The sequence below is a fragment of the Alexandromys fortis genome, unplaced genomic scaffold, assembly GCF_014885135.2.
Source record: "Alexandromys fortis isolate MF-2015 unplaced genomic scaffold, M_Fortis_MF-2015_v1.1 scaffold_304, whole genome shotgun sequence".
Lineage (NCBI taxonomy): Eukaryota > Metazoa > Chordata > Mammalia > Rodentia > Cricetidae > Alexandromys > Alexandromys fortis.
In genome coordinates, this window is record NW_026068173.1 from 547,714 (window position 1) to 567,464 (window position 19,751).

At 47.5% G+C, this 19,751-nt stretch overlaps 1 protein-coding gene across 2 annotated transcripts in view; it reads left to right on the top strand.

Moving 5' to 3' along the window:
• Positions 1 to 5,213: 5,213 nt before the first annotated feature.
• Mapre3 (microtubule associated protein RP/EB family member 3) overlaps positions 5,214 to 19,751 on the top strand; it is a 49,366-nt gene continuing 34,828 nt past the window's right edge. For both annotated transcript variants that reach the window (XM_050128508.1, XM_050128509.1), the window contains exon 1: positions 5,214 to 5,360. The gene's annotated coding sequence lies outside the window, so the exon portion shown is untranslated. The remainder of the gene's footprint in view (positions 5,361 to 19,751) is intronic.

The window sequence follows — 19,751 nt, forward strand, 5'->3', positions numbered from 1 at the left end:
TTTAGTCCCAGCACAGGAGGCAGAGGCAGGACTATCTCAGTGAGTTTGAGGCCAGCCTGGTCTACAAAGCAAGTTCCAGAACAATCAGGACTGTTGCACAGAGAAACCTTGTCTCGAAAAACAAACAATAACAACAAAGATGGGAAAAAGAATTCTAGAAGACATTTCTCCGCCCCATCCACAATGTACAAGTAGCCAGTAGAATACAAAATAGTCTCAAAGTTAAAGGCAAAACCAAATTACAATGTGATTCCAGCTCATAGACATTATGACAACTATCAAAAAGCAGAAAATGACAAATGTCTCCTCTAAAAACAGAACTACCCTGTGTTTCAACAATTCCACTTCTGAGTATATACCCCAAGGAATTTAAAACAAGGTCTCAAAGAGATATTTGTGTGCCCACGCTTACAGTAGCATACAACACACTAGCCCAAAGGTGGGTCCAAGCAAAGGGTTCACTGACGGGCGAAAGGATCAGTAAAATGTTATATGAACATACATTGTCATTATCATTCGGCCTTTGTACTGAAGACAGCCTATGTGACACAGGCCTGTAGGCCAGCATTCTGGAGGCAGAGGCAGGAGCACCAAGAGTTCAAGGCCAGCTTCAACTGCATAGGGAGTTTAATCAGGCTACTTACAACTTTATTCCAAAATAAGTAAAGCCGGGCAGTGGTGGCGCACGCCTTTAATCCCAGCACTCGGGAGGCAGAGGCAGCAGGGAATCTGTGAGTTCAAGGCCAGCCTGGTCTACAGAGTGAGTTCCAGGACAGCCAGGGCTACACAGAGAAACTCTGTCTCAAAAAAAAAAAAAAAGAAACTAAATAGACAAATAAAGAATGTATCTGTCATAAATTGAGCATCAAGATAAGTTATCTGGGCTGAAGAGATCTCAATCAGGAAAGTGCTTGCCAAGTAAGACAAGGACCTGAATTCCATAACCAGAACCCACATTAAAACAAAATAACAACAACAAAACCAAATGTGGTGGTTCGCACATACAACCCCCGCACTGAAGAGGCAAAGACGGGTGGATCCCTGTGTCGCTGGCCAGCCTAGCCTGTGTGTCAAGTTTTAGCTCAGAGAAGCATCCTGCTTTTAATTTGAAAAATGTAAACCAGGCCAAGAGAACAATTCCCAAGGTTGTTCACCCCCCCCCCCACACACACACACAAAATCTTAGGAAAGAATTATAACCCACCGGGCAAAAAAAAAAATCTATATCCACATTTATGTAAGTAAATGGAGCAATGGCAATACTGAACTGGTAGTGTGTCGCTGAATTTCAGTCACCGTGGACCAGTAACTACGATCTACACCTTCGCCTTCCTTCCTCTTTGAAATGAGGCTGTCTGTGTCAACGATCCCACGTCTAGACTACCACTGTATGTTGACTATGTAAGAGGCAGGCAATGAGGTTTTTGACTTCATCCAAAAACTGATGGATGGAGGTACCCAGGATTTGTAACCAGAATACAGGACCAGAGGAGCCATATACACCCTGGGGCCTGATTCAGATGATGAGATCTGTCATTGGGCTGCTGGAATGAGACTTGAAGGTCTTGAGGGAAGAGATGGGTGAGTTTTGTAAACAGATGTCCAGATGTGACAAATGACACTTCCCACGCTAGGAGCATCAACATAGCTCCCATTCATATAAATGTATTGGACTTCAGTTCATAAAGGCCTGCCACACAAGCATGGGGATTTGGGTTTGATCTCCAATACCCAAGTAAAAGCTGGGCATGCTGACATGAGTCTGTAATTCCAGTGCTGGGGATGGTGGAGACATGGGTCCTTGAAGCTTATTGACAATTAGTTTAGAAAATCAGTGCGCTCCAATGGGGCCAGTGAGAGATCCTGCCTCAAAAACCAAGGTAGAAGCTGGATGTGGTGGTTCAAACCTTTAATCCCAACATTGGGGAGCAGAGGAAATTAGATCTCTATACAGCTGAGGTCAGTCTGAGCTACATAATAAGTTCTAGGCTAGTCAGGGCTACATAGTGAGACCCTGTCTCAAATAAATAGGAAGGGAGGGACAGAGGGAGGAAGCAATCAGACACTGATATTGACCTCAGTCTTACACACACACACACACACACACACACACACACACACACACACACACACACAAACACATATGAAAAAAATTGTTGCATACTTTTGCTATATGACTTTGACCTTTCTTCCACGGAAACATGGAATCTATGCTCCCCGCCTTGCAATTGCGTTTTTTGTTTGTTTTGTTTTGTTTTGTTTTTATTTTTTTAATGTCATATAAATTCATAGTTTATTAGTCAAGATTTTTAAAGATTTATTTATTATATATATTGTTATGTCTGCATATATGCCTACTCACCAGAAGAGGGCACCAGACCTCATTACAGATGGCTGTGAGTCACCATGTGGTTGCTAGGAATTGAACTCAGGATCACTGAAAGAGCAGCCAGAAGCCAGTGCTCTTAACCTCTGAGCCATCTCTCCAGCCCTGTTTTTATTTTTTAAATCAACAGGACATGACTCAAGTATAGGATTTTGAAGCTAGGTTATAAAAAGGTATTTCATTTTTCTGTGCATTGTAATATCTACTCTTGGAACCTTCCAACTACCATGTGAGTAGCCCAATTGCCCTGAAGCTACCAGATGGTAGGAAAGCCAAAAATCTAGGAGATACCATGAAGGCAGGAGGTCGTCCAGGAAGCCCCTAATGTTTAAGCCCAGCCACCATTTGACTGCAATGACACTAGAGCCATCCAAAGGAGGTTGCCCTAAACTCCCAGCCCACAGAAATTAAGATAATGAAACGATAGTTTACACCATAGAAGTTATGACGATTCACTATGTAAAAACTAACAAGCAAACCTTCAAGTGTTAAGGCGGGGAGACTCTGGAAGACGGGTAAGTAGAGTGTGCTATAGCTCCTCTGGCCTCCCGTGTGATGAGAGCTGCTGACTTAGAACCTTTCATCTCAGGATTACTCAGGCTGTCTGCACCACTCAGGTCTGCACCTGCCAACACAGGGCTGCGCTAGAACTTCACAAGGAAGCAAAGTGCCCAGGCCTGAAATCTCACCCTCGCTTTCCTAGCATCCAGACACCTTGTAGGTGCAGTCGGGAACCACGTCAGGTTTCCAGGTCTGCGGCCAGGGGCAAATGTAAACTGGTACCTGCATTTCTAGTGGGAAGTATTTGACAGATTTCCTGAAAGCTCCTTTAGATGGGAAGGGGGACGAAGGACTGGTTCACTACATGCCAGGTTTTGTAGTTTTATTTTGTTTTCTCCTTACTCTCCTCTACCTCCTCTTTTCCCTGAGAAAACAGAGCTGTTTGGGGTGCTTTGACATCAGTAGTCCTTGGGGGGTATTCATGAGAGCAAGAAACAGAGATTTACAGGAGAAAATTAGACCTCAAACGCGACTTTTAAGTCACTCAAAGAGAACATAACGTCTCTGGTGTGTCAACATGTCCAGAAGAATCCATTGATGTTCACCAAAGGGGTGTGATGAGAATAGTCCTGTGTTCATATGGAGGGTGACTGAAGTCAAGGAGGGGAGGAGGATGTCCAGCCAGTATGGACATACACCTCACGAGAAACGCCTGGGACTGCAGAAGGGAGGACTGCAAAAGGTGAGGATTCGGGATACAGAAAACACCAGAGTCTTGGTTAGTAGATGACGAGAGCCTTGGCAGCAAGATCAAAAGGTAAGGGTGTGGGCCAGCTAAAATAGTGCCATCCGTAGTCTACAAAATATGTGCATAGACAAGGAGGAAGATGTGGACTGAGTCCGAGGGAGTGGGGCCAGAGAAAGTGGGGGAAAATGAAGCCTTTGTCTTCCGTGAGCCAACGACATACACACGCTTCTGTGTGTCACACTCTGTGCGAGATGCAGAGGAGGCTGATGAATAGGACAGAATTCCTGCCCACCCGGACACGTAGTCTGATGGGGGAGACAGACGCGTAAACAAAGGATGTTACTGTCAGATGTGTGTAACAAAGGAAGTGTGTGTGAGGTGGGTTCAGAGGTCACCACAAGGCATCCATGGGAGTCAGGGCTGGGTGTAGAAGAGATGGAGAGCCTAGCCAAGGAACGACATCTCGTTGAAACTGGGCATAACAAACCTGAAGAGAACAGTGTGAGTCAAGGGACTGCAGGCATTGGGAGGAAGATGCTTCCAAAACCGAGGCTGCCCATCAGAGCATTGGAACAAGGAATTTGGCAACATGAATGGGTATGTCAGTGAAGGATCTAGTTGTGAAGAGTAGAATACACACCGGCGTGGGGGCCAGGGGAAGGAACAAGAGCTGTTGTCAAGTGCACTTGACTACATGGCTGGTGGACACTCAAGGGATAGCTGATCAGAGATGGTAAGGTCAAGGCCACCAGGCTACAGAAAAGAGCTCCTGTATTTTGTTTTTGTTTTGTTGTTGTTGAGAGAGGATGTCACTCAGTAGCCTAGGAATGACTTTGAACTTTTGGCAACCCTCCTGCCTCCACCTCCCAAGTTCTAGAATCATAGGTGTGAGCCTGTAATTTACCAGGCTGGGAGGACCTGTCTCAAACAACAACGGCAAATAAACAAACCCTCGGATATGTGTACAAATGCCATTCTGTTAGCTAGACTTCGGGGTAAAGGTGCAGGTTTCCTCGCGGGAGGCTAAAAGGGATGCTTGGCTGAGGGAGAGGAAAACTACACGCCATTGAAGATTAGAGTAACAGACTGCAATTAGAAGGCAGAAAGCAAGAAAGGCCATTACACCCGGCTTCACTCCTCCAATATCAGCGAAAGAGAAGAAATAGACTCTTCTTTTGCCTTTGCTGAAGCGGTAAGAAAGAACCCATCATCCTGCCACTACGGAATCAGAAGTAAAGGCTTGTTCCTTTGACTAGACAGGGTGGAGGAATTGTTACCCTGTTGCTAAGGAAAAAGGAAGGGGCTGTTCCCAGTTGCCATGGTGACAAGGTAAGAGCGTTCCCTCGGTACCGTCGTACGTTTTCCTGGCGGTTTCTTGTCCTCGTTGCTATGGCGATCTAGAGCGATTGTTCTCGTCTCCCGCACCTCCCGCCGCCGTTGCCAGGACGAGTTAGAGGTAGGGGTTGTCCGCCTCTCGCCGCCCGGTTGCCGTGGAAACGGCGGGTGCTCTGGCCCCGCCCCGTTCGGGCTGACAGCGGCGGCCGCATCGCGCCTGCGCACTGCTCTCTTACCCCCGCAGTCTCTGTGCGTTGAAGCCGGAGACCGCGGCGGCCTCTGCTAGGACCCTCCGCCCCGGAACCTCCGGCCGGAGCCGCAGCCTCTGTCGCAGCGTCCCCGCCGCCCGTCCCCTCCCCTGCCGCCTCCACCGGAGCCGCCTCGTGCACTGTGAGTCGGGGCCGAGGCCACGGTCGCCGTGGGGCTGAGTCAGCGGGAGGCCCGGGCCGGGCTGGGGGAGGGGAACCGGGCTCCCCATCTCCGCCGGCCCCCACCCCCACTCCCACCCGTGTCCCATTCCACCGGTCTCCGGCCCTCGGTAGCCTCCGGGGCCAGGCCTCCCCAGCCACTCCTCCTACCCTGCCCTCCTTCCTTTCTCCGTCCCTCCGAACCTCGGGGTTCTTCCCTTCTGGATGTGGCGCTGTGGCACCTTTGCCCGTGGCCTTGTATTTTCTCCCAAACTCCCTCCTGCCTGCCCTTGTCCCTTGTCCCTTCTCTTTACTCCGGGGCCTGACGTCTCCCGGCCTCTAGTTTCCCCAAGTGACATTCCAGAAAAAGAGTGACAAGTGAGACAGGCAATGGAGACTTGGGGGAGGGTGACATTGTATCTGTCCAAACCTTGGGCCCCTAGGAACCAACTCACCTACCCTCTTCTGACCCACTCCTGACCCTCTCCTGACGGATTTGGTTTAGGAAAGCAGGTCTGGATAGTTCTAAGTAGCTGCAGAGAGCCGGCGCGGCTTTCTAAGGGGGGGACAGGCTACCATGTGATCAGCTAAGGGGGGACAGGCTACCATGTGATCAGCTACTGTTGGGTGAACGGGGCTCGTGCATGGTGGCCTTCTAGTGCGCTGAGCCACTGCCCTGGCCACAGGGAAGCGAAGGGAGGGGGGCATAGTTGGTTTGGGAGTTTAAGCTCATGTGCTTCCGGTGCGTTTTTAGAGTCACATTACATCCTTGGTATATGTGAAGTTTGAAGACCAGCCTGTAATACCTACAGCAAGTGCTTGCTGTGTGAGAGGTTTGGGCAGGACTTGATTTCCGATACGTGTAAAATTGGTGAAGTAACCAAGCAGGCAATAGTGGGTTTTGACGGCGGCGTGAGCAGAGTTGGGAGGAGGGGCGTCGTGAGTCCTCATGAGTTACTGGGAGACCCGTATTCCTGCCTCCTGCAGCTCTGAGTCTCCGCGGTGGCCCATGACTCCTAGGATTCCCAGGGTTGCCTTTGCCACCCACCCACTTGCCCATCTTGCCATACCTAGTGTTGAAATAGAGTCCCAAGCTATTTTCCTTTTTTTTCCAGCAAGAAACTCAGCTGAAGTTCGGTTTTTGCGCTGGTAGCCAGAAAGTTCCTCATAGACATGCCTCAACTCGAGGGCTCCTAACTACTGTGTGTACCCCATTGCCAGCCTCTTTTCATTCCCTCCCAGATTTCAGTGTAGTGTTAGAAAAGGCGTGTAACTGTAAGGCAGTTCTGATAAATAAGAGGCTTTGGATTTCTTTTTTCTTTTTTTTTTTTTTTTTTTAAATCCAGGCTACAAAGGGCATGGTCTGCTAAAACCCAGGGTGAAAGATCCACTCATCAGGTGTTTCAGGAGTTGGAAACAAGGGTTTTGCTCCCAGGCCTGCTCACTCATGGACTATTGGCAGCCTCCTCGGGGCCACTCCCTGCCCCCATGCCCATCAGATTCATTTGCAGCAGCAAACACGGCTGTCGCTCTAGTTTTAAGCACAGAGGTGGAGTGGAGGAAAATGACAGCCCCCATCCAACAGTGGCGTGTGTTCTGTCTCGGATGCCAGTCTGGGGTTTGGCGGGACACACCTGCCTGTGGTGCAGTGGGAACTCTGGGGCCTGGGAGTTACATTCCTTTTTGTGGTCCCTCTGTGTCGCATAGCTTGCCCAAATACCCGAGGAGGGCAGGCGGAGACAGCTGTGCTGGAGAGCTGCTCTTCCTGGACTGAGTGTATTTTGGGAATCAGTGTTATTACTGGGGTGGATGGGGGTGAATTAAGCAAGGAAATGTGTCAAGGATAGAGTGATGAGGGGAGTGTGAAGTGCGGTGTTCCCTTTGCAGTCTGCTACGGGAGAGAACATCGGCGTGGCTTTTATACGGGTTGATTTGCCTTTGAAATCCTAGCAGTGTTTTATGAGACAATGACTGAATGCTTTATAAACTGATCCTCTTAAGAAACATGGCTGAGACCTTTTTCACACACCTCTCCAACTGCTATTGAAGGTGATTGTTAAGATGAGGGAGTGGGGCATGATTTGGACCAAGTCAGACTAAAGATGTGTGACAGATGTTAAATGGTTTTATAGGAGTGTATTTCCTTGATCTTGAGACAAGCCTGTAATTTACCAACAGCTTTTAGGTAAAGTGTGTGTGTGTGTGTGTGTGTGTGTGTGTGTGTGTGTGTGTAGATTCTGAGCTACATCCTAGTTTCAGAAGCAGGAGTTATCAAGCCTTGAAGGAGATATTTGTGTGTCTTCGAGTTAGAATGGTGTTTTATTTTTTGTGGAGATGCCAGGACTGCCCCACCTGAGTGCGTTCATTGTCAAGATAGGTGTCTTCAAGCCCATGCTCCTTGTGGGCTTAGGTGATTAGCCTGACTTAGGTATGCTAGTAGTGTATTGTTTTGTTTTGTTTTTGTTTTTCGAGACAGGGTTTCTCTGTGTGTCTTTGACTGTCCCGGAACTCACTCAGTGGACCAGGTTGGCCTCAAACTCACCAAGATCCACCTGCCTCTGCCTCCCGAATGCTTGCTAGTAGATATTGAACAAAACGAAGTTCCCAGATGGGAGTCCAACTCAGGGCAATAATATAGTACTCTCCAGAAATTTAGCAAACAGCTGGAAGCAAACATCTTATGAACTAGCCCTGAATATAATAAGCAAGTAGCGTTTTCCAGAAGTTGAGTAGAAAATATAAGTGTTTTTCATATATTCATTTTACAAGAAGCACATGCTCCAGTTCATTTGTAGGCATGTTTGTGAGGGTGCCAGACATATGTTCCTCTCCCTATAGTGTGTTAGAAATGACAGGACCAAAGATGTCATAATGTTCTTATCTCCATGTTTTGACACGAGACACTAAGAAGTGATTTGCCCCAAGGTGACTCAACTAATGTAGAAAGTATGTGAAAACTGTCCCCTGTGTATCGTGTGTGAGTGGCGTTGGCGGCTCTCTGTGTCTGAGTCAGGAGCGTTTCCAGACGAGGGCTACGCTGCACCACCACACTGCTGCATCTGTCACGTTTAATAGTACAAAGGGCTTTAATAAAAATAATTTAGTAGTCTCTAATTATCCCTGTAGACAAAGGCTTCTTTTATTGTCTGAGATGTTGCAAGGCTAGGCAAAATTTAATGTCCAAGTGTCTAATTAAATATTTATTCTTGCCACCTTAAAAATAATAGTTTTTCCTCACGTGTTCCAACTTCGGGAGGCCTTCGTTTTTACAATGTGCGTCACCTAACAGAAAGCAATGTGAAGCTGGGTGTTGAAGTCTTCTCGGCCCATCCGGGAGCTGCTGCATTCTGGAAAGCGAGGAGAGAGCAGAAATGGGGCTGGGGCTGAGTGGGAGCCAGCGTGAGAAGCAGCTTCAGGGTCACCTTCCAGCTCTCAAGTGCGGCGTTTCATAGGTCCCGGGGGCCACGTGGTGTTCTCATCCCCAGCCTTTGGAAACTGAGTTGATCTGGCCTCTCAAAAACAAAATATATATATCTGAGCACATATCCTAGTCCTTCTACTTGTAGCTGTGTGACATTGAGCAGGTTATGTAACTGCTGAGTGTCAGTTTTCTCGTCTGTAAACCTGGACGGTGGCTGTCCCCCAGTGCTGGTAGAGGATGCTAGTAAGCAAAGCTTGTAGAGTAGCTGCTTCGTGGCTTATTTACATTTACTGGTGCTTTAAGTTTAAAAATAATATCTCCAAATTTGTCAAGACAAATCCATCCTGAGCTAATACTAAAGCCCCATTCCTCAGGAGCCTTCCTAGTATGTTCAGTGGGAACAAAGATTTGTTCCATGAAAAACTGAGACTTGTAGTGTTATTTCAACTGCCAAATGAGAGAGCATGTATAAGAAATGGTCCTTTGTCTCCATGCGTTCAGCTGACTTGGTTGTCTGACAAAATGACCAGGCATGAGCAGTTGGACTGGAGCAGAGCACAAGCTGGGTGACTTGGTGTGGCGTGGAGTTGCTCCGTCCTTCTGCTAGGAAGGCTAGTCAGAAGAACGATCTTTTTTTTAGTGTTTTTCCCTGCATGTATGTCTGTGTGAGGGCATCAGGTCCCCTGGAACCGAAGTTACAGACAGTTGTGAGCTGCCATGTGGGTGCTGGGAATTGAACCTGGTCCTCTGGAAAAGCAGCCAGTGCTCTTAACCCCTGAGCCATTTCTCCAGCACCCCCCACCCCAGGGATGACCTTAATTTGAAATAGAAAAGCTGAAGAGGGCTGGCGTTTTAGTAAGCCTCACATGATCATTGTCGTTTGCTTCTTCTACTGTCAGGGGTGCACCTTGAACCCTGACTTTGTTCAGATCAGTTTCTGTACTTGTGAGATACAGAGGCCATGGGAAAGGAGCCCCTCCTCCCCAGAGGTGACCCTCCTCCCTGAGTGAGGAGAAGAAATGGGGGGCCTTCTGGATGGAGCAATTACAGAACGGTTACTAGGGAATTAGTCAGATGGCCAGACCCAGGTGGATCTAAATCCCTAGATCAAGTTCGTGTCCATCTGCAGGCCTCTAAAGACGAGCTCTGTAGTAGGTAGAGAGACCCTAGCACGTGCAGCATCCGGTTTGATTCCCGGCACTGCGGATAAACTTCGACAGTACCTACCCGTGAGAAGTGGGATTTGGGAGTAGAGATGGGGAAAGGAGACCAAAGGGGAACTTTTGTTTCCTGTGCTTCAGTCTTTGACCTGTTGGAAGATACACTGTTTCATGCAGGTAGCTCAGTAAACACATTTTAATATAACCCCAGTTGGAGCATTCAGTGATGGAGCAGATAGCACTAAATTGCTTCCTTCCGCAGACCAAGCCAGTGTCTAAACCAGGCTCTTGAGGAAGGAAGGGCCCTCTGAAGTGGCTGCTTCCCTGGCGGCCAAGAATGCTTAGTGAAACACCTACCTGTCAGTTCTTTGTCCCTTCACGCCCCTTTTGGAGGATAGTCCCCTTGTCTTGATTATCTGAAGCAAGCAGTACTTCCTAATAAGCGAATTTAATTTCAACTATTGACAAAAGTGGCATCTGCCCATGTGACCTTTACAACAAATCTGTAAGGTAGAGATGGTGCTGCCCATGGAATCCCAGCACTTGGGATAACGTAGGCTACATAGTGAATCTGAGGCTCAGATAATGACAAGATATTAAGTCTTGTGCTGCTCATCTCAAAAGAGGTTGAAGCTTAAGGACCCTACCACAGAGTGGGTGCAATCTAAATCAGGCCTGGCTGGTCCTTTAACACAATATTGACAGATTCTGTTGGAAATGACGAATAAGGGGCTGGAGAGATGACTCAGCAGTTAAGAGCACTTGCTGTTCCCGTACAGGACCTGGGCTCAGTTCCTAGCACCGACATGTTGGCTCATGACCATCTGTAGGCACTCATATGGTGCACATACATGCAGGTGAAACACTCAAGCACAAAAGAGAAGTAAACCTAAAAAGAAAGGAGGAGGAGGAAATGGCCATTACAGTGTGATCAGAGTTCACTAAGTGATGCTGAATTTTTAATTTTGTCATCAGTTGGCCTGTTGTCTCTTTCGACCCGGTGTCCTGTTGAGTACAGAAAGATGACACGCTTATCAGTCGGGCATAAGCTTTGGGTACTTACCCAGAAGTGACATGGACCACGCTGGGTAATTTACAACCCATCGCCCAGTCTTTCCTTTGGCTAAGACAAATCTGCATGGTAGCTGGCCAGGGTTGGTGAGAGACATCCTACAGCCAAGGGTGGATTTTCCCTAGTGTGAAGTGGGCTGGCCAGTTGCCACACACTAGATCATGTTTTCAGTAGCACCATTGCCCTACCAACTTTGCTGAGCTGACTAGATGTTGTTTCCCAACTCCTTATCATAACATCTGTGTCCTACGCTCTGGATGCTTCATTTCTCACAAGTAAATAAGGACTTAGCCCATCTCAAATGTTTGTACTCCACACAAAATGTTTTCATGAAACTATTACCTATATATAGGAAATACATACTACTTATATAATATGATTAAAATAGCTGAGCAAGAAGCATGACTCCTAATCTGTCTAGTAGTTCAGACTGTACATACATACATACACACACATACATATGTACACACACATACACACACACATATAGCCTTAAAAGGAAACATATCCTTAGACCGTAAATTGCCATTTTCAGACTATTTAGGACCTTTGGTGCATTTAAAAATATATGGATTTTGGGGGCTAGGGAGATGGCTCAGTGGTTAAGAGCATTGCCTGCTCTTCCAGAGGTCCTGAGTTCAATTCCCAGCAACCACATGGTGGCTCACAACCATCTGTAATGAGGTCTGGTGCCCTCTTCTGGCCGGCAGGCATACACAGAGACAGAATATTGTATACATAATAAATAAATAAATATTTAAAAAATATATATATGGATTTTTATTAATACATTATTAATAATATAAAATATTTAAAACAGCCATAATTGTTGCCCTGGAAGTGCTGGGCATGGTGGCCCATACCTTTAATCCCAACATTTGGGCAGCAGAGTCAGGCAAATCTCTGTGGGTTCAAGGCCTACCTGGTCTATGTATTGGTCTATACATAGTTCCAGGCTAGCCAGGACTGTAGTGTGAGTACCTTGTCTCAATCTCCCCACCCCCAAATATAAGTAAAACAACCAGAAGTGTTAGACACTGAGGACTGGGTCAGGTTCGCAGAAATAAAATACTGCATAGGCTTTAAAAACATTTGGTTAATATTGAAGCCAGGAATAGTGGCACGTGTCTATAATCCTAGCACTCAAGAGCCTGAGGCGAGGAGCTCCAAGTGCAAGGCCAGCCTGGGCTGGACACCAAGTCCCTGGCCTCCTCAGCCACTGCACATACGTGGAACATACACATACATGCAGACCAGGCACCCTTACACACAAAATAAAAATAAGCTTTTTTAAAAAGTGGATCTTAAAATAGCCTTATTTCCTTTTAACTTTTGCTGTCTAAATTTATCTGCTGCCACAGCCCCGACCTCTGTTTCGGGTGGCCTGCCTTCTCTCATGCCTCTCTAGATTCTCTGAATTGCCAGCTCCCCAGTGCTTGGGCCTTCCTGTAGGCTTTCCTTTGTGTTGAGTGTACATATTTCCATTTGAACTGCTTTCAGTCTATGCTCAGGCCTTCATAGCCCCCTTCTTTTCTCTGTCCTTGGTCCCATTTTGTTTGCCCACCAGCTCAGAGATCCTTTCTCTTCCAGTGATGGATGTGGATGTCTAGGTTAGGCTTTTGCCGGTAGTGGAGTTTGTTCATCTTGAAATGCTAGGAAAGGGACACTTGTAACCTCCTCCTCCTCCTGTGGATTGGCCCCACATGAAGTGAAGGGACATATGGCCCGGCACACAGCTTGTGTTTGCTAAACGGGGTCTGTCTCTGCTTTTGAGTGGTTTTGACTACCCAAACACTCATCCCAGATGGGACAGATGCAAGCCCTGCTGGCTGCCTTTATTAGTGAACAAGTCTCTGGTTATGTCTGGCTGGAAAGACTCCACTAACAAGTGATTGTTGAACAAGCAGTCACCTTATCTAGAGGGCATTGTTGTCCTGGTTACCTCGTAACATGATATAATTATAATATAATGTCCTGTTGGCCTTGTAGTGCTGTTTCCTGGCTGGTAAGAAGTGATATCTTAGCTGCTTTTGAGTCAGCAAGATCATAGTTAGGGTTGATATGTGTGTGTTGCCATGTGGAAGAGGCAGGTCTGGGAGCCCTAGATGAAATTCAATATTCCTTCTCGTAGGAGGAGTGTTGTGCTGAGGGCTTATCTCCAGGGCTGAGAAATGTACCCTGTAGCCAAACTTCCCTGTAGCACCAGACTCTTGGCCACCAGCCAGCCCTCATCCCCTTCCTTGTGGGTTATTGCGTCTGTCAAGCTCTCGGGTTTTGTCTCAACTTGTTCTGATTTTCTGTAGGTAGAGTTCACAGCTGGAAACTTGCCCTTTGGGTGTCACATTCAGACCCGTAAGCGACAGGACTCTGGCTACCGAGATGTGATGTGCTGGCCCCAAAATAGCAAGCTACAGTGTTTTTAGACAACCGATAAGACTTGTATTCCCCAAGAAGTAGAGTTTCCAGGTTTATAGGTTAGTCGTAGGATTGCGCATATTGTCTTCATGAGGCCATGGTGTAAGTAGAGTCAGCAGGTACTTGTCCAGTGTTTCTCTGACTTGCATACATGATTGTTATGTGCTGATGTGGTCCAGCTAGCTTTCAGTTAGACGTTAGCGTTACAGTGATTTTGGAGAGGTCTTTACATATTTAATGGCATAAAGAAGATGCGCTAGAATCAACCATCTGTATCTATAGACTTAACCAACCAAAAAGCAAAACTTGAGTTTGGCATGTGCTGAGAGTCTGTGCTGAATCCGTGTGAGGTGCTGTGTAGTCACTGTGTTAGGTATTACAGGTAATCCTCTTGTGTCCTCCTGCATCATCCCCTTGACCCTGACCCTGATTTAAAGTATAAGGAAGATGGCTATACCTAGGCTGTGTGCAGGTCCTAGGCTATCTTATAGGAGAACTGAGCATAAGACTTCAGCATCCATTGGAAGACCCTGGAGCCAGTCTCCTATGAAATTATGTACCAAGGGACATTTATATTTGGAGACATTCATTTAGTACAAAGGAGAAAGAGCGCAGAAAAGAACTGTTTTTGAGAGACCAGGGAAGGGTTGCCTTCAGAGGCGAGGGCTCTTCTCCCTCTGAGACTGGTGGAGGAGTGGGGAGACCGCTCTTTCTGCCCAATAGGTAAAGTTCAGGGAAGATGGCTGGCTTCCTGGTAAGAAACGCCCTTCCCTTCTTCTGAAACTTGACTGTCAAGGCTGCCTGCTAAAGATGAATGGGGGGGTTGGTGGTGGGAGATCGAGGTCTTGAAGACCTGAATTAACCACAGTGAAGATTTAGCCTGGGCATTTGGAGATGAATAAAAGTCTTATTGTTCAGGGGCAAGGGCCTATTTGGGCGTATGAATTCATAATGGGCCAGGTCTCCTTGCTGGGCCAGAGACACAAGCAAGGGGGAGGGGCACTCGGGTTGGGGTTTGTGACATTTTCTAGGCAGGAATTCTGAGGAGGCCGAGTTTAGAATGGCTATGAAGCAGCCAGGCCAGAAAGGAGTGATCCCGATTTAAGCAGAGATGGCTGCCCACCAGAAAGTGGGAGGAGAGTGCAGGCCCCAGTGAGAGCAGAAGACAGGTTTGCAATGAGGGATGGGCCATGAGGAGGCCAGGAGGTCTTCGCAGCTGCCTTTACCTTTGCTTACCGTCATGCAGTACTTGGAATTGCTTTAAGTGGACATATAGAACCAGCCATATCTGTAGTAGCTAAAATCTAAGAGAAGACCTGGGGTTTCGTGGTCCAGCTGGCTTGCTTGGACACTGATAAGGGAGGCGTGATGAGGGAGACGGAAGCAGATCGCGGAGTCTGGCTCTACAAGTTGTCAGAACTGGGAGGAGACTCTGCTTGTCAGCTAATGGCTCTGCCGTCCCTGCTTGTCACCACTACTGAGGCGCCCAGCCATTAGCCCTTATCTGCCTGCACACAGGGTTTGAGCTTGAGGCACTGACGATCCTGGAGGCTCCAGAGCTGTATCTTAGACATGCAGTTGTGTGGCCCCGGGCTGTTTCCCGTCCTCTGCCCACATGCCCTTCCAAGCCAGTCAGTCCTTCCTGGCCTTTGTCAGGGAAGAAGACCACTTCTGTGTCCTCAAGACTGATGCCGCCCCTTGCTAAAAGTGTAGTCTCCTCACTTAGCCATCGCCTGAGCTGGGAGCTTTGTGCAGTGCAGAAACTGGACAATTTTATGTCCAGAAATCCTTCTTTTCTCTCCTGTTTTCAGTCCTAGCCTAAGGCCCTTGCCTCCGCTGACCCCTCTGTCCCGATGTCCTTCTAGAGCGTCTACTTTGACCCTGACCCTGGCTGACATCCTGCTAGACTCAGATTACTCTCGTGCTGGACGACTGAAGGCATTTGCCAGCTAGTGCTCCGAACCAGTTACAGGGCTGATGACCCTGGACACACAGGGCGGAAACCTGAGGGAGGTCAGGTGCGAGTATGGGGAGCTGGCAGAGCGGGCTGCCTCCAGTCCTGGGCTCTAAACCTAACCTAACCCTTGCCTGGATGCTGTGACCATACCCCTCCCTGAAAGCCAGGGCCCAAGCAGGAGCCTGGATCCCAGCCAGTCCCCACAGGAAGGAACAAACAGCCTGCACAGGCCTCAAGCCAGGTGGGTAGAGCGGAGGCACATTGTTGTACCCGGAGAATCAAATGGGCTCTTTGTGAACAGCCTTGTGCCCATCTTCTTCCCCTTTCTCCCAGTGCGCCTGGAAGAGAATCGTTAGTGCTCGGCTCATGATTGGGTAAATCAGGGAAGGACGACAGCTCAGGGACTGCAGTGGTGAACCTGGAGCTGGAGTTAGGAGACTTTGAGGAAGTCATATCTCTTTGATCTCGGTTTCTCTTCCTGTACCATGAGGGCGACCTGGTACAGGACACATCCTTCCCTGGCTGTGTAAACCTCCTCTGTCCTGGCCTAACTGCTGTGCCCCCAGCAGCATTCTGCGACTCCTACCCTGTTCTCCTGGAGTTTAGGGTTCCTGGGTTACCTTTCTGTCCCTATGACAGAATCCTAAAAATCAACTTAGGAGAAGAAAAATATACATTTTAGCTCATGGGTTCCAGAAGTTTTTGGTCTATTGTCAACTGTCTTCATTGTTCTGGGCCTGCGGCAGGAAGAGCAGCCTGGCTGGGCGTGTGTGGTAGAGCAGAGCTGCTCACCTGTGACGGCCAGGAAGAAGGGGGGGAGAATATCCCCAGTGACCTAACTTCCTCCTGATAAGTCCCACCACCTAAGGATCCCACCACTTCCCAGTAGGACCACAGTGTGACGACAACCAGCCCTTAATATATGGGACTTTAGGGGAGATCCCAGATCCAAACTACAGTGGCCTCCATGATAGGCTTTTCCAGGTGGTGGGTCACAGTCATTAGCAGCTGAGAGCAGTTAATTGGGGGTATAGTCACTGTTTTTAAAATGAACAAGCCAGGGACTGAGGATATACTCCAACTGACAGAATGTTCAAGCCCTGTGTTCCAGCCCCTGCACCATACAAGCTGGGCATGGTGGTACCTGCCTGTCATCCTACTGCTGAGGAGGTGGGGAGGCAGGAGGATCAGAAGTTTAAGGTCATCCTTGTCTGAGGCCAGCCTGGGCTACGTGAGACATGTTCCCTCACCTCCCCCAAGAAGGAACAGATCAGAAAATACCAACAACAATTGCTTATGATACGAATAAGAATGCTTTAATGAATCATGTGTTATTACATACATCTCTGTCCATATGTTTGTATATATGTTAAATTATAAAATACATTTTTATAAGTAGATTAAAGGCCTATGTTTTAGAGATCTTCTTTCCCAGTACGTGTCCTTTGTGATATTTAATGTGCTATGGCAACAGCTTATAATTATCTCGAGTTATGGGTATTATTTATCATAACTAACAGGCTCCTTGAGGCAAAGACCAAGACTAACTCACTCATCCACATAAGACTTGATGGTAATTTGGATGTGTCCTTATTTTGTGTTGGTGTGTATATGTATGTATGAATGTATGTGTGGTCTGCATGTATGTAGTATTGTACATATCTGAATACATACGTGCAGGGACAGAGGAGCCTGTCAGTCCCCTCCTCCATTGCTCTTCGCCTTCTTTCCTTGAGACAGGGATTTGCACTGAACCTGGAATCAGATGGGCACCAGCAAGCCCCGGAGACACTCCTCCTGGTCTTTGCCTAACACAGCCCTGGGGTTACAGACGCCCATACTCAGGTTTCTGTGTGGTTCTGAGGATTCAGAACCTTATACTTATAAGGACTCAGGTCCTTTTACTTGCATACCAAGGACTACCCTGTCTTCTAGTGATAGGTTGGGATCAGCATGTCAGTGCCTTCTAGCCTTCAGGTTTATGCTGTGTTGTCTTTCCTTAGTCCTGTGGCATGTTCCTGGAGTCAGCACAGTAACTGTGAGGACAGAGGGAAAGCCTCACTATGTACATAATGGACAGTAACACAGGGAAAGCAGCCTTTCCACTTCTCCATCCTCAGTCGGGAATGACGCTAGAAAGTCCCCGCACCAGGCTGTTGGAGGCAGGAGGCCAGCTAAGACACCCCTGAGCACCTCGGGTCCAGCTTTTCCAGAGCAGCTGCTTCCCTTCCCCTCAGGCCCTTCCTGCTGTTGGGGTCTCAAGGACTGAGGTTTCCATCAGTTTCTGCCACACGTGCAGCTTTTCCTCTAGAGAACTCCATTTCTGCACTGTAACATGAAGGTCCTGCTTACTGGGGTTTCTATCCCACCAGGTACCCCACAGCGGGCAAGCCCCGAAGAAAATCACACAGAGATCTCTATAAGTTATAAAGCTGACTGACCCATTAGCTCAGGCTACATATTAGCTCTTGTAGCTTATATTAACATGGTTTGGTACCTTTCTCAGCAGGGCAGCTCACATCTTGCTTCTTCAGAGTCTGGGCAGGAGTGGGAGGAATCAACTTCCTCCTTCTCAGAATTCTCCTGTTCTCATTGCATCATTTCTACTACCTGTCTGGTTTTCCTGCCTATACTTCCTACCTGGCCAATCAGCATTTATTTAAAACATGATTGACAGATTGCAGACAATTCTCCCACACCACTGCATCATTGCTTCATCTTGTCCTGGTAATGTCTGCACCAGTGGGTCTGCTTTTTCAGGAGCTGAAGGAGAGAAAAGACTACTCTCAAAAGCACTATGATTTTGCCCATGTTTTGAGAGAAACTTCCAAGAATACCAGATGTAAAAGTTCTCCATAACCTTGTCCCCAGAGAGTCACTGCTACTATTTAGTTGAGCAGTCCCCTTTTCTGCACACACTAATGTGACTAGTTTGTCTGTTTATTCAAGGCAGGGTCTCTCGCTATATAGCGTTGGCTGTTCTGGAACTCATACTGTAGACCAGCCTGCCTCTGCCTCACAAGTGCTAGAATTAAAGGCATGTACCACCATGTCCATGTCTGGCTTTAATATGTTTGTTTGTTTGTTTTTTAACAAACAAAGCAGCAACTTGAGGGGCTGAAGAGATGACTCAGAGGATGAGAGCAGGCTCAGTTCCTAGGACCCACATGGTGGCTCACAATCACCTGTAACTCCAGTTCCCGGGAAAATGTTGCCCTTTCTGGGTTCTACAGGTACTAGATATGAGTGTGGTACACATACACGAAAGCAAACACTCAAGCACATAAAATAAAAGTTAAATAATTGAGCTCTTACTAATTTTCTTTCATAGAAAAATCAAGAGAGGTAAAAAAAAAAAACTCCTTAGGCTGGGTGTAGTCCCAACACTTAAGAAACTGAGGCTAGAGGATTGTGATCTAGGCTAGCCTGGGCTACACAAGATCATGTGTCAAAAACTCAGAGAGTTGGGTGGTAGTGGCACATGTCTTTACTCCCAGCACTCAGGAGGCAGAGACAGGCAGATCTCTTTGAATTTGAGGTACAGAGTGAGTTCCAGGACAGGCTCCAAAGCAACAGAAACCAAAACACAAAACAAAAACAAACAAGCAAAAAAAAAAAAAAACCCCAAAAAACCAAGCACCTCAGAAGGAAAAGAAAATAGAACCATTTTTAATTATACTACTGAGAAGTGGTCCTAAGGGGTATTTAAGTGGGCTTCAGCACTACCCAGTCTCTTCAAGCAGCCCTAAATAGAAACAGTACAGATTGTGTGTGTGTGTGTGTGTGTGTGTGTGTTCTGCTTGTGTAGTTTCAAGACCCTCCAGGCGACCTTCCTGCAGAAGAAGACTTCTTGCCTCTGAGCTGTTTACCTTGGTAAAATGGATGCATTTTCTGGCACGTCCTCTAACTAAATTAGAATCATCCCCTAGGGTTTCCAGCAGTCATGTTCCAGTCCCAGGGCAGAGTCCTGTGGGAAGCACTGCTGGTCGCTCCACAACTCTGGTGCTAGTTCTGCATTATTTCAAACAGGCGGAAATAAAATATCAGGAACTTTGCTCTGAATTACTGTGTCCTAGTCAGGGTTACTCTTGCTGTGATGGAACACCATGACCAAAGCAACTTGGAAAGGAAAGGGTTGATTTGACTTACACTACCACATCACAGTTCATCACTGAAGGAAGTCAGGACAGGAACTCAAACAGGACAGGAACCTGGAGGCAGCAGCCGATGATGCAGAGGCCATGAAAGGGTGCTGCTCACTGCCTTGCTCCTCACAACTTGCTCAGCCTGCTTTCTTATAGAACCCAGGACCCACCTCCTGAGGTGGTCCCACCCACAGTGGACTGCGT